The following is a 25,120-nucleotide window of genomic DNA, read 5'->3' as shown; positions in this document are numbered from 1 at the left end:
TTTCAGGACTTCTCTAGACCTGAGATCCTCAGATCTCAGCCTTTTGAGTATCTAAGAATACAGGCTTGAGCCACCAGCTCACTGTTCTTGTAAAATTTTGAGAATCATGGTGTTTTTCCCCCTTCTCTACTGCCACTGAGCATTGTTCATGTGACAACCAAACTTCTGGTCTGCAGAGGGCGCAGTAACACCGGGTTTTCTGAGACAACACTTGGAAAAAGCAAAAACAGAGCCTGCTGGAAGGGGGGAAGGGGAAACCAGAGACTTCATAATGCTTCCAGCAGTCAGTCTGCTAGCAGTCTGGTAAACAGACTGGGAATTGTGGGCAAAAGCCTTTTCCTTGAGTTTTGCACCAAGCATGAGATCAGATGACTCTGTCTGGACTCATTACTTTCATAGCCTAGAGCTAGTTCACACAGCAGCAGGAGTCCACCAAAAAGGCATTTAATTATTGAAACCGAAACTGGTGCTTGTAACTGCCAACTAGTAGTTGTCAGATTTTTCAGTATTTCAAGTAATTCATAAAGCACTTAGACAAATAGAAATTTTAAATGCTGATGTTCCATAAAAAAACACAATCTATTTTTCTGAATATAGACTTAATTAAGTGGCATGATTTCATGTCACAAATTTAAAAGGGGCAAGTGAGACTTGCCAACATTACTACAGCTGTGTTTTACATTAGGAAATTAAAATGGTCATTCGCTTTCCCACCCCCCTCCCCTTTCTGTATTACACCATATATTTTCCTCTCAATCATTATGGCAATTTATCTTAGCAGGTGATATCAAGTCTGTTGGAAGAGGGAAACTTTAGCGAGATGGAAAAAGTTGTCCTGTACTCCCTGAGATGGGTCAAACTTAGCTGAAGGCACTTCCTGCTGGCTGGGAATGAAGGCGTTGCTTTGCATTTATTCACATCCCTCTCCCAAATTTTAACAATGTTTCCCATGAACAGTTTTTTCCTGGTAGGAAGTAGCAGAAAACAAAACGTGATATGTTATTAGATTTAACTTCTGCGAGTTTTTTTACATTTCAATTTGTTTTCTTTAAAAGGAGTTGTGTAGGGGGGTGTTAAATGTTTTATAGACAAGAAAAAAAAACTGCTAGAACCAACTTACTCATCATCATCCTCTTATCTTCCTCCTTGTTCTTTTCAGCCTTCACAACTCCTTTTTGCTGCCTCGGGTTTTCCTTTAGCTCAGTAGGCAGCAATATCCTTATTGTATTTTTCCTTCAGCTTTTTCACAAGGCTGCTTGTCATCTGCAGCAGTGTTGTGCCACATCTTTTTTTTTTTTGCAATATCACTAACAGAGGCCAGAATGTTCCCCTTCAATTTTAGGGCAATACTCAGAACGAGAAGGCTAAAGGAGGCCTCTTGGGTGCACTGGGATCCTTGAACTTGTTTCGCCTTTAGAAGGGATATAGGTTTTCACTTCTCTTTCATAATGCACCTTGTCTGCCTTGGCCATGTCTTCAAATTTCGCTTTCTCTTAAGCAGCCTTTCACCTCTGAGCACTTCTTAGAAAACGGAGAAGTTGACCAAAGCATCTGGGTGCTTCTTGAGTTCCTCCCAGGAAGTTTACCCAAAGAATGCATATGACGACATTTTGCCCCTGGGCTTCTTAGGGATCTCCTTTGCTCGTGTTTTTTCCTCCGCAAGACAGAGTTGCACAGTGCCCGTCTGGCTTCACTTGCCCCTGTGCTGTCTCTAAGGAGCTCAATGGACTGCAAGGGCCCAGAGAGCGAGAGCCAGATGCAGCCTCTCTTATGTGAGATTTCTGAAGCTGACCTGCTTACAGAGTTTGGCTATGGAATGTGCAAGTAAAAACATGCCAAGTTCATAGCTGATCTGAAGTTTGCTATACAAATAGTGTCCTGATTTTACATATCACTTTTATGTAGCTGTATAGCAACTCCCTTGAGATTATCAAGAACAAATTGATCAATACCTATTTACTGCAGTTATTTATGTTAACAGTTATTGTAAAATTATTACTTGAAGCCCGGCGCCGGTGGCTCACGCCTGTAATCCTAGCTACTCAGGAGGCTGAGATTTGAGGATCGGGGTTCAAAGCCAGCCCGGGCAGGAAAGTTCCTGAGACTCTTATCTCCAATAAACCACTAGAGAAAACGAAGTGGTGCTGTGGCTCAAGCGGTAGAGCGCTCGCCTTGAGCTGAAGAGCACAAGGACAGCGCCCAAGCCCAGAGTTCAAGCCCCACGACCGAAAAAATAAAATTATTACTTGAAGTTTTAACATAACTTTGTTCCCATCAGTTGCCAAACAAGGCTGAAGTTTTGAAAAGGAAATAGCTCAGTTTGCCATGTATAAAATGTCACTGTCCCATCTTTCTATTGGATATAATTTATAATAATGGGGATCAGCAGTATGGATTCAGGCTGGGGGTATTTTTGGTTCCTCTAGTACCAAAACTTTATTTCCCTGAAGGCATTCACCTCTGAGATCCCATTGCTCAGATGTTAAGGATAGCAGTAGAGGATTCCAAGGTGCAAGTAGTGTTACAAGTGCATTCAAGCTGGGATGAACCTTCCTCCCCCCAGACTTCACTAACCACTTACTGCAAACAAGAATTTTCCATAGGAACCTTGTTCTTGATGACATTTTGAAAAGTTAAAGAATTTCCATCTGCTTTTGCTTCAAGTTATTAGTACTGTAATAAGCAGCATAGATAAAACTGGGCATCTCCAACACTCTTGCAATCAAAACAGTACCACACTGAACCCATTCTTTTGTAGCCTTAAGTGATGTCTTTCCTGCAGTTACCTATGTGTGAGAGGTCTTCCCAGCCTTCAGACTCTCATTATGAAGCTATTATTTTATTTACGAAATGTGTCCTCATAGTTGCTGTTCTCCGAGTTACCTTTACATGACAAGTATGCCAGTAGAAGCTTTATGGCATTGACATGATTATATTTCCAAATAGCTTTAAAGATTTGATAGAATTTTAACTTTAAAACTCCTATAGGTTTGAACATGAATGGTTTCTGAGACTTTATGCCCCCTCCCCTTGAGCTTATTGTGCCATATTTTCTCATTTTAGTTCCTATTTACAGTTGGGGCCACACCAAGACTTTCTCTCTAGATAGCTCAAAAGTTATAATTCATCAGGCACAGTGGCTCACTTTTGTCATCCCAGAAGCTTGAAGTAGAGATAGGAAAGGAGGAACCTGGTTTAAACACAGCCTCACAAAAGAAAGATTAGAAAGACCTCCGTGGGTATAATGGCGAGCACCTGCCATCTCAGCTATGCAGGAAACAAGGGGATCAAGATCCAGGCAAATCAAGCAGAAAAGGCCAGTTAAGTTGATGTTAGGGAAAGGAACCCTAAGATATGGATTCAAATGGTTTTTTCTTTCATGCGGTTGTTTCTAACATATTTATAAGATTTCTTTATTGCTTTGTATGTCCCTCCCCCATGGTATAGCCCCTGCTTTCACTGTATTTGATGTTATAATTTGTGGAGGGGAAGGGAAAAAAATCGTTTAAATAGGGATACAGTGGACCCATTGCAACAATGAGATGTACAAGTCGTTATGTCGAAAACGAACTTTACAACTTTGGTGGGGGAGGGGAGGACTGTTGGGGGGGTGGGGGAAAGATGGGATAGGAAGGGGAAACAAAGGAGGAAGCTACAATGCTTGATAAGAAATGTACTCATCTTGCCCATGTAATTGTAACCCCTCTGTATAGTATTTTCACAATTAAAAAAAAGAGCTTGGAAAAAAAAAGAGATCCAGGCAGAAGTGTAAGATGGAAGCCAAGATGGCTAGGTATGTGGCTCCTGGGGCAGAGTACCAGCCCAGCATGCATAAGGTTCCGAGTTCAAACTTAGATACCACCAAAAATAAATTGTAATTCTACAAAATGTATTTTATAACCTGTTCCAGTGAGGTAGTCCCCTTGTTTATGTGGAGTACTTAAAGTTTTCTTACTGGAAGCTGTGTTTCAGTGCTACTGCCTCTCACTGAGCAAGTGTCCTACTGAGCTCTGCTACTTTCTATAAATTTCAACACTGGTTGATGACAAAAATCTATTCATGGGGCCAAGTCAGACAACCTGACAAAGACCCATGTTCAGACTAACGAAACAGGCCTAAGCATTCCCTCCTAGCCATCGGTCATTTCCCACATTCAACCATAAATGGTACCAAATTTCACTTTAAAATCCCCAGTGGTTGATTCCCACCCCCCATGTTATTGCTACTGTTTTTCCTTCTCTTTTGTTCATTTTAGAAAGATACAGTACATAGGCTATATAGTCCAATTGTTCAAAAGAATTTTGTAAGCAGTAAAAATCACCACGGGCCCAGTCAATGGAGCAACCACCTAACTACAAGTCTGCTTTCAGATTTTCAGGATGGCTCTGTGCAGGCAGTATCTATGCAATACTTGGCTAGTTGTAAACACATGAAAAAGTTCTAACACTGCAACAGATTGAAAATTCCATGCTGTTATAAGCTCCCAATTCCCCCATTTTGCTGATGTGAACTACAGCAAGATCCCTGCCCTCTAATTCTCTCATCTAATCAGTGACATGATATGAATGTATACAGGCAATTATAAAATAATCAAGTACGAAATTGTAAATAAGTGTTCTAGTACTAGAGCTTAAACTCAGGACCTGGGAACTATCCCTTAGAGTTTTTCACTCAAGGCTAGTGTTCAACCCCTTGAGCCACAGCTTTACATCAAGCTTTTTTTAGAGGTTAATTGGAGATAGGAGTTTTGAACAGGCTTTTCTGTCTCAGGCTGGCTTTGAACTGCAATCCTCATATCTTAGCCTACTGAATAGTAAAGCAGTTCAGGCATGAGCCACTAGTACTTGGTTAAAATCTATTTTATAGTCAGACTCGGTATAGAGATAAATGTTAGCTGGAGTGATAAAGACCTATTTATGGTGAGTCAGAACTTTGAAGATCAGTGGGACTTTAAGCATTTTAAGCAGAAGTTTTAAGAAGTATTTTTTAAAATGTGACTGGTTGTTATACTACAGCAACAATCTGAAAATGTCAGTGACCAAACAAGAATTTGCTTTTACTCTTTATATTCACTGTGAGATCAGTAGAAATTCCCTCCTTGTGATAGTTACCTTGTCTGAGAGGCTTTATTTTGACCCAGGTTGCAGAATTGTTACATAAGGAGGAAGCACCACGGTGCATCACTGCCAAATGTTATTGGCCAAATCAAGTCATATGTAGCTCTAACCAAGAGGACAGAAGTGCATTCCTATGCCAAAAGTGGAAAGCCAGAAATACTTGGATTTCTTGGGAACAGTAGTCAATCACTGCCACATTTTTCAGTGCAGTCTTTAGAAAAGATAAAATGCTTTGTATATCCAGAAAATGATTCTATTTTATGCTGCAGTGATCATGACTTGAAAGTCTTAAACTATTTTATAATCTCATTCCTTTTCTGAATGGAAATTCAGAAATATATTGCAAGCCTTCTTAGCATTCCCCACCTACAAGGGCCCTCACCAGTGTCTTTTTTTTGGTAGGTATTGGGGCCTGAACGCTATCCCTCAGCTCTTCATCTCAAGGCTAGCATTCTACCACTTGAGCCACAGCACCACCTCCAGCTTTTTCTGTTTATGTGGTACTGACGAATCACATCCAAGGCTTCATGCATGTGAGGCAAGCACTACCACTGAGCCACCTTCCCAGCCCCTGACCAGTGTCTCAAAAGACAGCATAACGTCTGTAAGGACCTGATGTGATAGAAACTAGCAAAGGAACTGTTCACAAATTCATTTTCTGGAAGGGCTATAAAAGATCAGTGGATTTAGGTAGTAAATCTTTGAGGTTTTTTTGTCAGCCACAGAGCTTGAACTCTTGGCCTGGGCACTGCCTCTGAGCTTTTCAGTTCAAGGCTAGCACACTACCACTTAAACCATAACACCACTTCTAGATTTTTGTTTCCGTGGTGCTGAGGAATCGAACCCAGAGCCTCATGTATGTGAAGCAAAAGCACTACCACTGAGCCACCTCCCCAACCCCAGCATACCAATTTTCAAACCAGTAATATCAGCACCATTCTCAGGCCAACATTTACATTTAGTAATAAGTCTGTACAAATGTTTCCAGCAAAAAAAAAAAAAAAACACACCCTTTGGAACAAAGTTCTGCTCTTCTGCTTTGCCACAGTTCTCAAAGGAAGCATTGTCCACTTCTGAGGTAGAGAATACCATCTTTACAGCTAGTTTATTCTACTCCAAGACCACCTTTCTCTTAGCTCATTGATTTCCCAGCTGTGAAGCAACTTAGATCAAAACCTTTCCTCTTCTGTACTCTCCACACTCACCTCTACATTAAAGAGCTCCAGATACAAAATACTTTACAGGCTCAGGTTTATTGTCAGGGCTCCACTGTCTCCATGCCAGGGCATCAAGTCACGTCTCTGCTGCCAACCTTCCTCATGTCAGAACATGTCAATACAGTTTGGTTCTCATTCTGTTAGCAACTGAAATCTGGAACAATGAGACCCCTTTGTGGGTAACTATACTTATGGTGCAAGAAACAGATGACTACTGGTTTGGGGTTTTTTTGCCAGTCCTAGGACTTGAACTCACGGCCTGGGTACTGTCCCTGAGTTTCATTTGCTCAAGGCTAACAGTCTACCACTTGAGCCACAGCACAACTTCTGGCTTTTTCTGTATATGTGGTACTGAGGAATCAAACCCAGGGCTTCATGCATGCTAGGCAAGCACCCTACTACTAGGCCACATTCCCAGCCCCAAGACAGATGACTTTAAAGGATCAGTTTAACCATTCAAAACTCACTAGGGATATTAGTATATTTTAAAATAAGGCATGTGGCAAAGCAAAGATCCCTTTTCTGTCCAACCTGAAACTAGCAATTAGGAGAACTTCCCCCAAGTGAGTTACTGCTACCTACCTAAGCAAACAGAGCTCATAATCAATGCATCCTAAGAACACATCAGCCCCCACACACTTCACTTCCTGATTGTTCAACTTCTGTATGGCAGAATATATCATCCTTTACCAATCTCCATCTTAATTTTTAAAACCTCATCCCTTCCCCCCCCCCCCTCGTTGAAAGGTGCTCAGCAATTTGTTGATTTGGCTTTTCCGTCTATTTCAAATTTTTCAGATTGGACCCAGGGCCTATTTGACTACTTTTAGAAAGCAAGACTGGCATACATAGGTTGCTAATAGTAAACAGTGTCAGGCAAAAGTTAAACAAGTGGACTGGGAAGAGACTGTGGCCCTTTGATAGGGCCAAGATTGTTGTTTCCAGGTCACTGTGGTTGTGTAGCAATTTGGGGCCAGTGATAACACAACTGCTCATCTCCAATAACATGGAAGTCTGGATTGTTACACAGCATATGACATTCTTGAGTCAGCACTCTGTGGGTCATCTGTGATCTCTGGCCCAGCTCCTATGTAGCCACTAAATTTTTACATGAATTGCAAATTTCCTAAGTAGAAATGTTACATGGTTTCTCAAGGATATGTTTATGAATATCCTTCCTGTGAAGGGAACAGGCAAGAAATCTCTATCACAAGTATTACTGTGGATTTGGAGCTAGAGTGTGATTAAACAAATTCATAGTTACTCAACACCTCAAGCTAAATGAAGTCTTTCTCCAAATATGCAAATAAAATGTTGAAACACTTACTGAAATATCCTCCAAATGTCTTACTGGAAACTTCAGTTACTACTGCAATTCTTCTAGAATTTTAGGCTTTACTAAATGAACATATGTATGTTCTGACCCTTCTCATTAAGGGCCTGTAAGACTGAGATTACCTTCTAAGTGAAAAGAGCAACAGGAATATACATGGGTGATAAATCATAAGAGCCAGTAATAGTCTTGAGTGTACCTTCTCACAGAAGCGTACATGTAATCCCAGAATTCCATGCAGCATTTTCTCAGCTGTCACTTCCTGCTGACTTCAAAAGCAGGCAAGACCCTGCCTTTTCCCATTAGCTCTCCTACCAACAACTGCCCTTTTCACAGGCTATTTAGGAGGTGTGGGTTGTTGTTTTTTTGTATCTTTGTGCTTTTTATTTCCTTTACAAAGTACCTTCCAAGCATAGTACTGAAGCACTATCTAGTGCATTTTCTTTTGTCTTGAATAAGACATTTAGTTTTTTTGTCCAAGGCTGACATTACCTCTTGGACCATAGCTCCACTTCCAATTGTTTACTGGTTAATTGGAGTAAGTGTCAGATTTTCCTACTGGGCTGGCTTCCAGCCATGATCCTTCTGTCTCAGCCTCCTGAGTAGCAAGAATCACAGATATGAGACACCAGGCTTCTGTTTAGTGTCTTTAAGCAGAAGACTGTCACTCCTTAGAGAAAATAGGATATAAGTCTCAGGAAAAGTTAGTAACTAAGATTTCAGTTGAATTCTAGTTTGCAGAATCAAATAGTCTCTTGTCCAAGAACCATACTATTTACTGAATAGTATGGCATAATCTTGAATTAAGTCAGTATATTTTGCTGTGTTTCAAATAACCAAAATTGAGTATTAATAATAAAGTCAACATATTTACTGCCCCCTCAGTGGGATGATTTTCATTATTCATTACTCAATTACTTTTGCAGTAAAAAGAAATTGGTTATGATTTGTTTTGGATGAACATGTTAAATTAATGGCTTGTTTTAAGCATTTTAGCCTAAGTGTTGTAGTTGAAAAGCATCAGTAAAAGTTTGTACTTTATCCAGAAAAAAAAAAACCTGTTCTAACCAAAACATCAAAACTCCACTTTCATTTACTATAATACCATCCTATATACCTGGAATATGAATAAAAAGCAGCAGTGATCAAATTATTCACCTCAATTAATTAGGCAGTAATCCATGAAAGATCTATTGTTACCAGTGAAGACCAGTTTGCCATTTAATGACCCAAGCAGAAGCTAGGCTGAGCTAAGCTGAAAGATACTCCGTTAACCACAGAGGGGATGAACTGAGAATTATAATTACCATATTAATCGGAATTGGGTTTATTACAGCCCCCATTATAAAGAATTCCTCTGCCTTCAGCAAGGCAGGAAGCTTGATGTCCTCCCCTGTTTATTTTATAATCACTCAATAAAATCTGAATGAAGTTAGTTGTTACTAGTAATTAATGACCAGTTTAATTAAAAGAGGGGGAGTCTAGCAGATGGTGATTTTTTTTTAATGAGGCCTGCATGAAGGAATCTTCCTGATAGTAAACTTTTTTTTTTTAATTGTGAAAATACTGTACAAGGGGTTACAATTACATGGGCAAGATAATGAGTACATTTCTTATCAAGCATTGTAGCCTCCTCCTTTGTTTCCCCTTCCCATCCCATCCTCTCCCTAACCCCTACCCAACCCTCCCCCCCAAGTTGTAAAGTTAGTTTTCGACATAATGACTTGTACATCTCATTGTTGCAGTGGGTCCACCTGTATCCCAATTTCAACGATTTGTTTTTCCCCTTCCCCTCCACAAATTATACCGACATCAAATACAGTGAAAGCAGGGGTTATACTGTGGGGGACCGATAGTAAACTCTTAAGCATTAATTTGTAACAATTGATTGGCATTTGCCTTCTTACTAGTTACTAAGGCTAGGCTAGGTTTGCTTAAAGCTGGGTCCCTTTTCTGCTCTTGCCAGGATGAACTATTGAGACAGTTCACAGAGGGCTCGTCACTTGTGTTATTTTATTGTACTTTACCCTATAGAGCCATCTTAAAGTCTTTCTGAATGAGTAAACATGAGTGATCATATGAATAAACTCCCCCATTCTGATAAAACTGAAGCCCAGAGAGACAAACACTTGAGCCACAGGTGCATGTAATGGGCACATGGTAGAGCTGGACACAGGTGTTCCTGGCTCTCAGGTCCTGCTGTTTCATTTCCACCTCATCTAGAGTGAATGAAAGGAGCATTCGATCGTGGAGAGAAGGGCAGGTAATAAAATGGCCCGAGGGTGTTTTTGCTTGAGTATAAGGAAGAGGAAGCACCTGGAATGTTTCCACAAGCAAGCTGAAGTTCTGGAGGTTTTTGTTTTTATTTTGTCGGTCATGGGGCTTGAACTCTGGGCCTGGGCACTGTCCCTCAGCTCTTCAGCTAGCGCTAGCTCTCTACCACTTGAACCACAGCTGCACGTCTGGCTTTTTGTTTATGTGGTGTAGAAGAATCAAACCCAGGGCCTTGTGCATGCGAAGCAAGCACTCTACCACTGAGCCACCTTCCAGCCTAGTTCTGGAGGTTTTAACCCAACAGGAGATGCGGGGAAGAATGAATTTGAGTTGAGCTCTGACTCAAGTTGACCAGAACAAAGTTTCTGTCCTAGTGCAGATTAAGTGCCAGCCAGCCCCTCAGTGCCTCTCAAAAGTAAGAAGGGCCCAGCCATTATGCTCTGTTCACACTGGGGTCTCCCACCCCCCTTTGCCTAATAGAGCAGAAAAGCCAGACCTTGGAAAAGCTCACTGTATAGCCCTTTCTCCTCACTCTGCTCCAAAGTATAGCCTTCTCTAGTATTTGAGGTTTTTCCCTTCGACACTTCATGAGTGGAGAAAGTATTTTTTTTAACTCCCAAGCTGCTCTATAACACTCTTCCATCAGACCCATTAGGCCTTGAAGAGGCAGATTCTCAGGCCCAAGAGACGAGTTAACTCTTTGAAAGACTCGAGTTCTATTTGGTGAATTACTCACTAAATGCCCCCCCCCCATATCCTGAAAGATATCACTCTACAAATGGCTCCCCATATCCTGAAAGATATGACTCCACAAATGGCTCATGTTCTCCCAGGGAGTGATGCAGGCTTGAGAAAGGGTGGCTAATTGCATAAAGGAGGCCAAAGCTTGCTGTATACTTGAGGAGCTTGATTGTAAACACTGCCTGTGCCTACCGAGCACTCCACAGCCCTCCCCAGATTTTTAATAGGCAACACTGGTATTCTTTCGCGCGTTTTCTGCATTTCAGTTCCCAGAATTCCTCTTTGCTAAAACTTGCTTTCTGTCTACTCATGCTGTGAGTAGCCACCAAAGCCCCATTGTAAGCTATGATGTTGGGGAGGAGGGCCAGCGGATGTCTTAGTTGAGTCTAAATTTTGTTTCCACTTTCGCCTTGATTTTAGCAGCCCATCTAGTGCCTTGCTGATTTTCTCACTGCTTCATCTTCCTCTTCCCATTTACCTTCCTCCCACTCCTCCAACACCACCCACTCCCAGTTACCCACCTCCCAACCAAGAAAAGAGCCTCCAGCCCTCCCATAAGCTGGGGGGGACAGAAGCTAGCCTGAAATTTTTCTCAATCTCTAATAGAATTCAAGAGGCTGACTCAGGAAAACGCAGTGAGATTTTTTTTTCCCTCCCACTCCCAACAAAGGACTTTTTCTGTTGCTTTGGTTTTACTGCAAGAAGTATAGAATCAGCAAGCTCCGTGAAGAAAAGAATACCCCAGGCTGACACTTGTCTATGGCTCCGGTTCCTTTCCCCCAAGAGCAAAGAATGAAAAAAGCGTTCAAGGCTGACAGAGCAGGTTCACTTGCGAGCAAACGAGCAAAGACCCGATCTGAGAGAAGGCTGTAGGCTGTGGCTCACAGAGCCCACTAGATATAGGATCTCCTGTGCCCCCGCCCCTAGGGGCGCTGGTCTGATTGGTGGAGGGGTGGACATGCGCGTGGCAAGTCTTCTGATTGGTTCCCCCGTGGAGAGGCGGAGTGCGGAAAAATAAAAAATTATCTTAATTGCTAGGATCTGTGTTAGTTTCACTTTCAACAAATGGGGGGGGGGGGGGAACCTGTGTTGGTTTCACTTTCAACAAATGGGGGGGGAACCTGTGTTGGTTTCACTTTCAACAAATGGCTGGGGGGAATCTGTGTTGGTTTCACTTTCCACAAATGGTTGGGATTACGTTGTGGGGGTTTGTAAACAGTTTGAAGAATTGGAACTACTACTCCCAACTTGTTGCATCAAAAGCCACATGATGCAATGTCCTATATGAACATTTTTCTGCACCCAGTGGTGAATTCTGAGCTGGAAAATATATGGCCTGTGCCTTTAAGAAAACATCTTTACACAAAACAGCTGAGTGAATAATGACTGGTTATGGAGCTGGTACATAGGCCATTCCTGGTTATAGAATTAGGTTAGTTTCCTTGGTCTAAGGTCAGGTCTTAGGCCTAGAGGTTTGAGATTAGCCAATAAGCAACTCAGAGGAGTATGTGGGTCCTGTTTGGAATTTTGGCTTCCCATGGTGCCCAGGCAGCCCCAGGTAAAACTAAGGCTACAGAAGGCGTCCCTGTCTTAGCCAAAGAGTTACCAAATAAAACGAAGGTGACAGAGAAGACCAGGCCTCCCTAGATGGTTCTCAGCACCTAGAGCAAAGGCCTGAGGGAGACTCCGAAACGATCTCATGTTTTTACTGAAACGGAAAGGAAGGAGCCGAGTTCCGGGAGAGCAAGCCAGGACATCCAAACCGAATGTGGTGGATGCTCAGAAGGCTGAGCTGAGGTCCTGGGAGAGAAAGAGAGGTACAGGGAGAGAGAGGCAGAGGTAGAGATAGAGGCCTTGGCTGGGCTCACACAGATAACCAATAACACCCCAAGCCACAGGATACGCTTACTGAGGCAAAGCCCACGAGGTTGGTTCTGGTGGCTGTTTAGCCCAAAGTAAGCTCAAGGGGCTCTGTGCTCCCGATGGAGGAGGACTCTGGAAGGGAGAAAGGGAGGAGAGAGTCGGAGAAGGGGAAATGCCCGTCAGTAGGCCTAGAGCAAAGAGAAGCACTACCATCTTCCCGGGTTCAGCACCAGATGTAAGGATTTAGGCGAGGAAAGAACACGCAGGAGGAGGAAAAGGTGAAGAAAGGAAAGTGTATTGGGGTACGCTCCCGGGTGAACTCCCTGGTCAGGATCAGAGAAGTCGTACAGAGTCCGGCGGTAGCAGGGTTTATATGGCCAGGGTCAGCAGGAACTTTTAGCACAGTAACTTGTTTTGTGAGTTTGAACAGTTTCGGGCTAGAGAAGAAGGATTGGGACAGGTGGTGTATAAGGAAGTGGGCTTTTCTTAGCTGCCTCTGCCCTCCAGCAGCCAGTCAAGTAAACGAGTGTATTTTCTCAACACAAAAGGCAGATCTAATCTTTGAGCCTAAGAGGAAAAATAAGATATTAATTATGGGAGAGATTTAAATAAAAATAACTAATTGGCCTCAACCTCACAGTTCTGCCATAGTCCCCCCAAGTGGTAGGATTAAGGATGTACATTATCTGCCTGGCTTTTTTTAAGGAAAGGTTACTGTTTGTTTGATTTTTGGTGCTGGGGGATGGAACCCAGGGCCTTTAGCATGCTAGACAAATGTCTATCACTGAGCTATCTCTTCAAGTTTCTCTTCTCAACCCTTACCTCCCCTTCCCTGTTTGTTCTCCTTGGTTTCCTCTGGGTGACTCCAAAAATCTATATTACTGATCTGTTTATGTTCTTGGAGGCTCACCACCATTTCAAACTTGGCACATTCATTTGAACTTTTAGTGTCAGCTAAGATAGAACTGCCAAAGGAACTTTCCGTAAAGATGGAAATGTTCTGTTTCTGTGGCATGCAGTATAGGAACTGTTAGCAACATGTGGCTATTAAATTTTAAATGAATTAAATTTAGAAATTCAGTTTGTTAGTGACACTAGGAAGTTTCAAGTAATCATGTAGTCTCATGTGACTAACAGTTACATATTGAACAGCACAGACCTTTAGCATTTTTGTTTTAATTTATCCTGTGGCACCTTATTACTAGTGGGTCCTTGGGCAAACTAATGTATCTGAGGCTGTTTTCTAATTTGTACTACTAGTAGCAAACCTGTTAGGAAAACTAAGGACTAGTTACTAAATATCTAGCTCAATGTATGAATACTACAAGGCTTTTTTAAAAATCCTAAATCCTTCATTCTGTAATATTAACTTCCATATATCCAAATGAAATGTAGATAATGTTAACACTCCCTAGAGCCATTTAAAAAATAAGTCAATTAGTACATAGTGGGGAGTACCTAAGAAAACTGGATTTAAACTGCAGGCCTTGGTTATTGGAAAAGGTCAGGATATTCTCTGCAGGAGGATTAATACAAAACTGCAGCATCTAACAAGATTCTCCTAGGTTGCTTGGAATGAAGTTCTTTAGGCCGCCTGGTTTAGCCAAGGCACAATGACAGGAGGCGGGCAAATACCCCTCAAGGTTAGCGTCTGTTGAAATATTGAGAATTGTTCTTTGCTAATACCCCTGGCTTCAGTGGACTTCTAAGGGGTTAGGGTGGGCAGCTTGATTTGCTGGTGGGATCTAAGTGGAAGAGGCTCCCTGTCACCAGAAATGGCTTGGTCCTTGGGTGTAGATGTCCAAAGCTTTTAGTCATTTATGAAGCCCTTGTTGGCCTGGCTCATTTCTGCACACTCAACCAGCAATGGGTTTTAAAGGTTTGCAAGGTTTATATCCCGGCTGCAATTCATTAAAGCTTTAATTACACTAATTAGGGATTTGGGATAATCAGGTTGGCCCCATACTTGCTGTGAAGAAAAGCTTTGCTAAATAAACCAGCGGGATGAACAGGATTGCACAGCACAGACATTTCTGGAAACCAGCTGAAGCTGAGGATTAGTTCTGCCTTTGGCATGCAAATGAAGGCTGCTTGTTGTAAATAGCCAAAAAGCTGGAGCCTCCACCAAGAAATACTTCATTAGCAGTTAAGTACAAGGACATTCTTGGAAAGTTTAAACAGACTGATTATTTTTCTTCCAAATAACCCATAAATTGTGGGGGCTGTGCATGGGGTGTGCATGTGGGAGTAAGGTGGCTAGGGAGCTTGTGAAATGCCAGTTTATTTCAAAGCATTACCAAAGAGTTAGTCTTTGCCTTTTTGTTTCCCAACTTAAAAGGCAGCAAAAATACCATTGTGCAATGCAGAGCCACACAACATTCGACCTTATAGTTCAGGGTCCCTAGGCCTAAAAGAGTTGAGAACCATTCACTCAGGCCTTCCTCATTAATAAGCTGTCAGTGGCATCCAATAGTATATATTTGGTGTAACAGTGCTCCAGTTTTACAAATGTTTTAACTTAGTTCTGTGTGTGTTAATGTCCACTGGGATACTACAAAACATCTCATTCAGTTTTGACTCTGTGTTGTTTTCCAGTGACTATGTTGAAAATGATTCCCTTCTTCCTCCTCTGTTGATTTATCCCTACATATAATTTTTCTTTTTTTCTTTCTTTTTTGAGGGCAGAGAAAGGAGATTTGTTATGTGGCAGCCATGGGAAGATGGCATTTTTAACGATCTTCCAGGTATAGACATTTACTTTAGACTAAATAGAATTGGAGGCGAGTGTTGAGAAGGTATGTTTAGGTTAAACAGTGCCAAGTCACAGATGTGTTAAAAGGTGGTCAGAGGACTATCAGGTGGAAGAGAACCAGCGGGGGGGGGGGGGGGGGGGGGGGGAGGAGGTGAGGGGGGTGGTGGTGAGGGACTTCAGGAGAGAATTAGTCCTACATATTTTCAAGTGGTTATATGAACACTGGATGAAAAATATACGAATGATCACTAATTGTAGCCTACTAAAGGAGAGGGGAGAAAGTAAACAAGATAACAGAATGTTAATAGTTTGTAATCATACTGAGCTCCTGTTGTATATTTTTGAAGTTATCATTGATTAAATGTTTAAATTTATCACCATTATCGACGTACTCATGCTCTCCATGTCCAACATTTACACATAGTTTGTAGTTTATCAATGTACCAATTGTAGCACAAAATGTTAAGTCTGCCCAGGAGAACAGCCCCTCCCCACTTCCTCTTCACTAGTCTGAAATCAGTAATCACTTATCAGTCACCTGACTGTGAGTCAGTAAAGGATCCCAGGCTCTGAGGCCACTTCCTCATCTGCCGAGGTCATTTTCCTGAACAGCCCTGGTCACACCTCTCTGGACAGTGAGAGGTTCCCCAGGCTCTGAGATCATATCCCCATCTGCTGTGGTCCCGCCTCCCACCTTTCCCTATATAATTCAACTCCACAGAGTCCCCTTCCTCTCTTCTCCCTTTCTTTCCCCTCTGTCTCTGTGTGCCTCCATCTTGCGCGAGCAGGCAGTTTGCTCTCCCCCAATAAACTCTTTTCTGTCTGGGGGTTTCCTTACAACAAATTCTTACAACAAACTCTTCTGGTCAACATCTTAGCAAGAACAGGAGATGGTGATAGTCACATTTCCTGGTTTCACATTTCTTCATGCTCTTTACTTGAGAAGCAATTTAACCGAACTCCTGGTGACAAAAGGTATAAAAAGTCAGTTGGATTAAAAGCCCACGAAGCTGGAGGCTTTAGAGGCCCACATATGTATACAGCACTTTGTCTAGGGACAGTGCCTGATATGTGCTGAATATCCTAGCCTAACTTTAGAGACAGCTCTAGTCTTGGGCATAATCAGCTTTTTCTCTTAAATACTGAGTTTCTAGTCTACTTTAGTGTCTGATTCTCTGAGAGCGGGCTAATGTTACATTATGCATCCCTAGGCTGAGAGTCAGTAGAACTATCAGGAGGTCAAGGGGAAAAAATGTAGGTCAGATATGGCACTATCTTTCAACTGTGTGTTCCCACAATTGGTGTGTTAGCATTGTGCTAGGGAACATTCTAAGGAAGATCCCCAAAGTGGCCCAGGCCAGGGTGCTGTGGTGCACTAATTCTGCATCTCTCAAGCAGAGTGCTTTGTAAGTGACAGAGCCATCAACTGTACATCAGACAGAAACAAAAAAACCTCTCCATCTGAAACCTCCTTGTATATTGAGGGTCCCCTCCATCTAATTTGCTTTCCCCCTCCTTCCTCAACCATGTTCCACTAATAAGAAACCTCTGATGTACTCATTTCCCTGATTATAAATTCACAGGAAACCCTGGTTCTTAGATGAGTGAATGACACCCAGCTCACTTCATCAGAAGGTCAGGTCACACACCATCACAGAAGTACTTCTCTTTGGAAATGGAAAGACACTTTAGGTCTCATCACTAAATATTTATCTCACCCTTTCTGCGAACAACGTAGCATTTCCGAGAATTGACCTCTTCTATAGGAATTCCCCAGTCAGATGGCTGCTACATTTATAGTTTCTCTTAAGTCCTAGATGAGGGTCGGGGACATAGAGCTGATATCCATAGACGCCAAAAGTAAATGACCGCTTAATGCATGTTATGTTGGGCCAAGTGCTTTTGATGCACTTATAAGGTCTAATTCCATGAGGTGTAGGATTACTTGTCTGTTACTATGAAAGCCCCTCATCTAAAAAGGGTGTACAGTGTACCCAAGTGAGAACACCTAGTAAATCAAATCAGGAGTCTGTCTCCAGAACCTAGATTTTTCAACCACTAGACATTGTTCCCAGCCTTATACTAAAACTAACACTTGGAGACCCCCAACTCCAAACTTTTCTTCTTTTGAAACTCCTTCCAGTTTAGGGGGAGAATTATGCATCAGCTCATTAGCCATTTACACTGAAACCTCAGTAAATCACATAATTTACTTTCAGAGGAGGCAAAAGGAAAAACTCAAAAGCTATTTGTAGTTTCATACCACAAGCCCTCATAAAATGCAGCTTCTTTGTTTTGTTCATTGGTTTCTTGCACAGATGTCAAATTAGCAATGAAAACCACTTGTAAGAAGCAGCCATAGTTATTTGCAGTTCTATGAAAGCAAGAAAGGAACAAAAGAATGATACCATCACCAGAAGGGGATCTGGCTTCAAAACCAAGGGCTGAAGTGTCGTTTTCAGAAGTACTTTTTGTTTTTTAGCATCAGCAATGAAAGAGAAAGACTATTTGAATTAAAGTAAATAAAAAAGACGTCATTGATAATTCATGTTAATCCATCGTTTGAAAGCGGAGTGGCTGAACCCAAATCTACAGATACAGAAGAAAAACCCCAGTAGTGACTGGGAATAAAGAAAAAAATGGAATGCTGTTATTTCAGTTACTCAGCTGTAGTGTGTGGATTTAATTTGACTTCTTTGTTTTTGAGTGTGGGTTTGTTTTAAAGTGGTCCTAGTTCCTTCTGCAGAACAGCTGAGCTATTCATGAGGGTGTATCCATTGGCCTGCAGCCAGAGGTGGCCAAGGAACAGGGACATCCTACACCCACTGCCCTCCATGTTTTGGGGTGCGGATTGCAGGACCCCAGGCTGTTGCTCACCCTCCTCCGTCTCTTGGAAAGCTACTGGAGCTGAGTGTACTTGTATTTGTCATCTTGTATTTGCCCAGGATGTTATAATTGATTCCACATAATATAAAGATTCCCTATGGTCAGCATTCCTTAAAAATGAATGTTTAAGAACCACAGGCAATTAAGATGGATGTTCTTAATACCTTGTATCTAGCAAGTAATTATAAGTGATATGCTTTTATAAATGATATATATATGATGTACATGACAAAATTATGAAATAATGGTAAAAATGAAAATGTATATTACAATTCCTCTGTGCCAAAAAGTTAAATGAATTTTTCATATATTCTATTGTTATCTCAGAATAAAGAAGAACAAGAAAGAATCTTTTAGGGACTGAGGCTCTAGATCAGTGGTAGAAAATGTGAGGCACTGAGTTTGATACTCAGCATCACATAAACTGGAAAGAAAGAAAATATGATTCTCAAGACAGTAGACAAGAGAAGATTATATTTTACCTTGTCTTTTTATCCTATTCGCCTTGCTCTGTCTTGAAAATATAAATGGCACATTTACAAGCAAAATTAGCTCCAAGGTATGTGATGAAATTGGCTTGCCATCTACTTGACAATTCTCAAAGACCAGGAGTATGTGTTACATATAAACTCAGTAAAAGACAAGTACAGGGCTGGGAAGGTGGCTCAGTGGTAGAGCACTTGCCTTGCATGCCTGAGGCCCTGGGTTGGATTCCTCAGCACCACATAAGCAAAAAGAAAAAAGCCGGAAGTGGCGCTGTGGCTCAAGTGGTAGAGCACTAGCCTTGAGCTGAAGAGCTGAGGGACAGCGCTCAGGCCCAGAGTTCAGGCCCCACGACTGGACCCAAAAACAAATTAAAAAAAAAAAAAAAAAAAAGTACAGGGAAAACATAGTGCCTCTTATGGAGGCAGCCTATTGCCTTTGGTGTGCTCTCCAGGAACAGAGCCTGACCTGCTGGTGGGTTGGTCCTTCAGCTGTGTGTGGGTAAAAATCACACATGCACAAAATGGCTCACGAGTGCCATACTGATCTGATCAGATGGAGAGTCTTTTCCCTGGTGCTGCTCTTAGTTTTATTGTTTTGCCTTAACATTTTTATAGAAGCATATTAAAAGGGGCTCCAAGTGTAGGTGATAGGGCAGAATGTTTTATGAAGCTTCAAAATTCATCCCATGGACCTCAGCTTGTCAAGTCAAAAGTAGCAGGATGAGAAGTGAAACATTGCTAGAAACTTTCTGAAATCACATTAATTTGGTAGTTTGAGTTTTTTTGTCTATTGAAAAGAACACTTATAAAAAGGCACCATCTTGATGAAGAAGGCACTCACAAATGATTCCTTCACTTGCTGGTTGGTTTTAAGTACAGGTTTCACTGGCCAGCTGTTTTCACCCAATACTCCTTTAATGGCACTCCGGATTCAAGTTGCTGCTAAAACAAGAAGACCCACCCATGAACTTATTGGCAGATGTGTGTTCTGAAAACCATCATTACATGGAGATGTGAAGCAGCCAGATCTTTGGCATGTGGGCCACACATGATCTCATGTTGAAATGTGCCTATCATTCCATAGCCATTTTGCACAGCCTCAGTCCAATGTTCCATGGATGCTTTTGTGGACTCCTGATTGGCACATAGTCAGAGGAAAGTCCAGAATGTCCAGGTTGGACCATACTGGAGGGTTAGATGGTATCCTTGCAAGCCAGAAATTTCATCTACGGATGAATTCCCCAAATTTGGGAATACTTGGAATCTCATGATCTGTCTTGCCAGTTCCTTGCAACTTTTCTCAGAGATTTTTCTGGGTTTCACTAACTTGCTTTTCTTGAAAAATGGCAAATCAAAGGTCCACTGAAAAGGTGAAATGAAGCTTTGGAACCTCAAAGGATACGTAGTTGGTGCTTTTTGCAGCGGGTTTGGAAGCTGAGTACACAGAGCCTTGAGCAACTGTGACCCTTCATTGCAAAGGACAGCACCCCCACGGGATTGAGAAGTTACTCTCTTGCCACTTGCTGCTGGACACACCCTTGAAACTAGTTCTTCCCAAACTAAGGGAGGGAAATGAAGAAGAGGGAATGAAGAAAGAAAATTGATACATACATATATACTATATATGGAGAGAGAGAGAGAGAGACTAACATTCAGCCTTAAAGAAAAATGTAATTGTCATTTGCCCGAAACATGGATGAAACTGAACATCATGTTAAAGAAAATAAGCCAAACAAGAAAAACAAATATTAAATATTCTCTCCTGTATGCAGAAGTGGCATGAATATAAAATGAGGACTATTTGGGAGCAGGAACAAGCAAAAGAGGGGAGGGCCAAAGGAGAGGTAAAGTGGGGGGTGAAGTACTTCGTATGCATGTATGAAAGTAGAATAATGAAGCCTATTGTTTAAAGAGTGGGGAGAAGGAAGATAAGAAAGAGTAACTGGGGAGAGTGAATTAGATCAATTATTCATGTATGGGAAAAAATGAGTGGCACTTCTTTGTATAATTGATATATGCTAATAAAGAAAAAGAGTTGCATTTACAAATGTTACTACCATCATCTCTAGTGAGAGATGTCTAGATTCCAGGTACTGTACCAGCAGCCATTTTTAATCCTTCTGACGTTGTGGTGAGAGTCATTCGGGTAGCTCCTTATCTTAGCACTCAGCTCAGAAGTAGCCAGATTGCTGGTACAGATGTTAGAGATGAAAGATTGGAGTTCAGAATCCTGTTGTAAACCAGGAACCTGATACTTGTCAGGCACAATGTCAGGCCCTGTTTCAAGTGCTATGTATATGCTAACTCATCTTATCCTCATACCACCCCTGAGGAGAGGCCCTGTTATTGTCACCATTCACATGTCAGAAAATTGAGACACAGAAAGTTAGGGAACTTGTCCAGGATCATACTGCTAGAAAGCCTACATCATGGATTAAAGTCTAGAGTCCACCTCCAAAGCTGGCCTTTTAACTACTGCCATACTAACATGACCTGTTGGAACAACAAGAAATCATTGTAGTGGTCATGACCAGCATATTTTATTAAAAGGAAATAGGACACAGAAAATCAAAGCATATCCTCTGTAGCAAGGATTGTTTAATGAAATTTCTGTCTTGAAAGTAAAATTTCTTAACCATGACTCCAGATAATGTTTTGTAATTCAGTTTTTTCAGATTTCATAAAGGTGATACAATACAAGTAGAAGTACAACAAATTATATGACCCTCCCAAGGGTCTGACGCATCATCAGATTATCAAACACATTAGTATTTATACTGTGAAGCAGATGAGTACTTAAACAAAATAAGGTAAATTATGCAAGCAACCTGTCAGCAGTTTAGGTCAGGGTTTGTCTTCCAATAAGTTTTGGTACCAGATGTATTCAAAAGTTTATTCTCAGAGCTTTGGAGATTACAGAATTGCAAGTCATGGACCTATTTATACAGATGTGTGTAGCAAATTGAGTCACAGTGTGTGATAGATTTTTGATTACAGATTGCATCAAAAACCACATATGAAGAACTTGCACTGTGCGATGCCTGGAATCCTTCACAACAGAAGCGAGGGCTTAAAGGTCATAGCAACCATGTAGTCTGTGTGCCTCAAACCAAGAGTCCTCACTTGTAACAAGTAGAAACCCTAGCACCAGAGTGAAGTGTGCTATGACTTCCTGAGCAAGCTTCCAGAGCCTCTAATAGCTCAGCCATACCATGTATTTTTGGAATGTGGATTCCTTTAGTTTTCCAAGAGACACTAAGTTTTCACATGGTCCTTTCCATTTCTAGATCCTTGAGTGCCACTGAAAGCCAAGTGTGTTTTTCTCTGAGAAAAACATACATGTCTCAGGTGTTTGGGCCATAGACTGAGTTGGCCATAGAAGTACCGTAAATTTCCCACATTTAACTGTATTGAAACTGGTCTCCCTGGACCAGCAGCTGACATTTCCCCCCTGGTGGTGTCACATTCGTGTTTCCATGTTTAACATGTCAGACTGAATGAACATTGTGGTCTAAGGATTTAAAAGATTTATAATGGAGACTTGAAAATTTACTTAAGGAATATGTACTTCCCCTAGCAATAACAAATATTACTACAAATGACCATATTAAATTAAAGTCACTTAAGGCATTTCTGATTTGTAGGAAAGTTAAAATTAATCTTACAGCAGTTTCAGTTTCAAAATGAAAACATTGCTTTGCCTGACCACAGATTTCCAGGCTGTTAGTCAACAGTGAATGAAATCTCCTATGACTGTTTTTTTTTCCTTTATGAATTTACTCCATGTGTAGAAAAATACTGTGCGAAGGAAAAATCTTGAAAAAAATCAACCATAGCTACGTATGCATAGGTAACATTTCTCTTAGGTGGGTAAAAGCTTTCCCGCAAGCTTTAAGGGCTAGCATGGTGTCACATGCCTGTAATCCCTGAGAGGTGGGGTCAGAAGGATCTCTGTTCAAGGCCAGCCAGGGAAAAAAACATGAGACCTTATTTTTAAGAAACAACTAGGGCTGAGAAGGTGGCTTAGTGGTAGAGCACTTGCCTTGCATGCCAGAGGTCCTGGGTTCGATTCCTCAGCACCACATAAACAAAAGAAAAAAGCCGGAAGTGGCGCTGTGGCTCAAGTGGTAGAGCGCTAGCCTTGAGCTAAAGAGCTGAGGGACAGCGCCCAGGCCCAGAGTTCAGGCCCCACGACCGGATTAAAAAAAAAAAAAAAAAAGAAACAACTAAAGCAAAGAAGGGCTGAGGAAGGGAGGGAATAAGTCAAGTGATAGAACACCTGCATGGCAAGTATGAGGTCATGAGTTCAAACCCCAGTACTACCCTCCCCCCCAAATAAAAGGACAGTTTGAAAGTTCTGGTAATACTAGGTACCTAGGTATATGGATTATAATTTTAATTTTATTCTTTAAGCTGTGTGTAAATACTTATAACTCATCTGCATTTATATCCAATAATAAATTCTAAACATTCACAAATCCATAGAAAAATTTCCATAAGTGCCCTTTTGATTTTAAAAAGGAAAAGAAGGGCCAGACATGGTAACATATCTGTAATCCTAGCACTTGGGAGGTAGAAACAGGAGGATCAAAAATTCAAGGCCAGTCTGGGTACTCAGCAAGACTCGGTCTTAAAAGCAAGTAAACAAAGCAAAACAAGCCTTTCTTATCTAATTGTCTTTTCCCTGATTAGCTCCTCTAGTGAATCAGCAAAGATATAATTCAAATGCCCCCTCCCTAAAAAATAGTAACTACACCACAAGGTGTACTGGCCAATATTTGACACTAAGTTTTGGAGAGGATTGAAGTCCTGATTTGTAATATTTTTAATATTTGCCAGTTTCTGTGGCCAGTTCCAAGCTGGCAACAATGTGTCCCCAAGCACAGAATATACACCATAACACAGTCATTCTACCCAACAGATAGAAAATTAGTGTAAATAACCTTAAGAACATAGTTTGTAATAAAATAATTTAAAAGTAATGAGCTTTGAGCTAAATACCTCTGTTTCTAATTGATTTAATGCTAAACATAAATTATTTAAGTTTTAATAATGGCTATGTATGACTTATGTGATCATCTCTCAAGCCAATGAAAGCAGATCCAGCCCAGCAGCCTGCTGCTGCCAGATCAAAGAAGCAATGCAAAGCTAAGAGATCGGAGAAAGAGCACAGTCAGCCTTTCCCAGAATGCACCCCGCTGATATGGCAGGGCCTGGCTGCCATTTGGAAGGGCCAGTCTTCTGCATTCCCTACCTTGTGCCCTGTGCACTCATGCACTTATGCCTGCAACTTCCAGGGATTCTCCTTGTACTCCTGAGTGCCTAAAGTCTTCCAACTTTGAGATTCTGCCCAGGGCTCCTCTTTGAAGCCTTTGATTTACAGTTCTGACGGTATTGGGTTCTTGCCAGCAGTTTCTATGAAAAACTAAGGAGTAATGTGAGTGAGACCACTTAGCCAGGGTCTGAATCCCCATGTCCCTTGTGAATACTGGAGTTGTCTCAGAGAAAATCATTGCTCCTAGCCAAATCCCCTGCAGACACTTCCAGACCAGAGGCACAGACATGGCTTCCTAAGCCTGAACTACCATTGGCCATAGGAATACAGGGGACAATTACAGCTTGTTGGTGGAAAGGCTGGGGCTGTGGGCCTCTGAGTCTGCATGCGGCTGTTTAGGGGCTGGAAGGTACCTTTGCCTGGTCGCTGCTCAGAACCATGTTAACTGAGTCAAGCCCTTGGCTGAAATCACAGCTTTGCCTTCCCTGCAAATTCAAGTTCCTGCGAGATCTGTCTACCTTTGGGCCAACAGGCATATTGATGGAGCATAGCTTTAAAATTTTATAGAGTTTAATATTAAAGTCTCAATAAATAAACTCAGGAGGTGGAGGCAGCAGGATGGCAAGTTTGTGGCCAGCTTGAGAAACAGCTGACAATGGTCAATAAAGACAGCAGAAAAGAAAGTGGGGCAGACTACAGGGGAGACAAGAGCTCACTTTGACCCCAGCATCCACTCGTGTGTGTGTGTGTGTGTGTGTGTGTGTGTGTGTGTGTGTGTGTGTGTGTGTGTGTGTGTGTGTGTGTAAGAGAGATCTAAGATATGGGGTTTTTATGGTTTAGAACCTAACTTCATCATCACTAAGAGAGGAAGCAAGAGGGGTGAAAGATGGAGGGGTTGATAGCAGTGCTTTAAGAATTGTTTTATGTTTGACACTAACATGGTGCTGTCCTCTCACTTCTAGAAAGCTCTTAGATGTAAACCAACCAGAGACTGCCATCTGTAGCCAAGCCAATCCATTTGCAGGTGAAAAGGGCAAGAATGTTCTGCAGTTGTTTACAGTTGCTTTGTATCTGATCTGTAGGAGGGTAGTTATTTTAAAATGAGCCCCATGAGTTATCAATACTTTTTAACTCAAGATGTGGAGAAGCCTGTTTTTCAAGTTTCTGACACTAGGCT

At 41.6% G+C, this 25,120-nt stretch overlaps 1 protein-coding gene and 1 pseudogene across 3 annotated transcripts in view; one reads left to right on the top strand and one right to left on the bottom strand.

The window, feature by feature from the left end:
• Jazf1 (JAZF zinc finger 1) overlaps positions 1-25,120 on the top strand; it is a 324,222-nt gene that overhangs the window by 241,564 nt on the left and 57,538 nt on the right. The gene's annotated exons all lie outside the window — the stretch shown is intronic.
• Positions 1,156-24,383, bottom strand: LOC122112226 (annotated as a pseudogene).

The sequence above is a fragment of the Dipodomys spectabilis genome, unplaced genomic scaffold (assembly GCF_019054845.1).
Source record: "Dipodomys spectabilis isolate Male_0828 unplaced genomic scaffold, ASM1905484v1 ptg000092l, whole genome shotgun sequence".
NCBI classification, from domain to species: domain Eukaryota; kingdom Metazoa; phylum Chordata; class Mammalia; order Rodentia; family Heteromyidae; genus Dipodomys; species Dipodomys spectabilis.
Note: the sequence above shows the minus strand (reverse complement) of the source record. Positions and strands in the feature narration are given on the sequence as shown.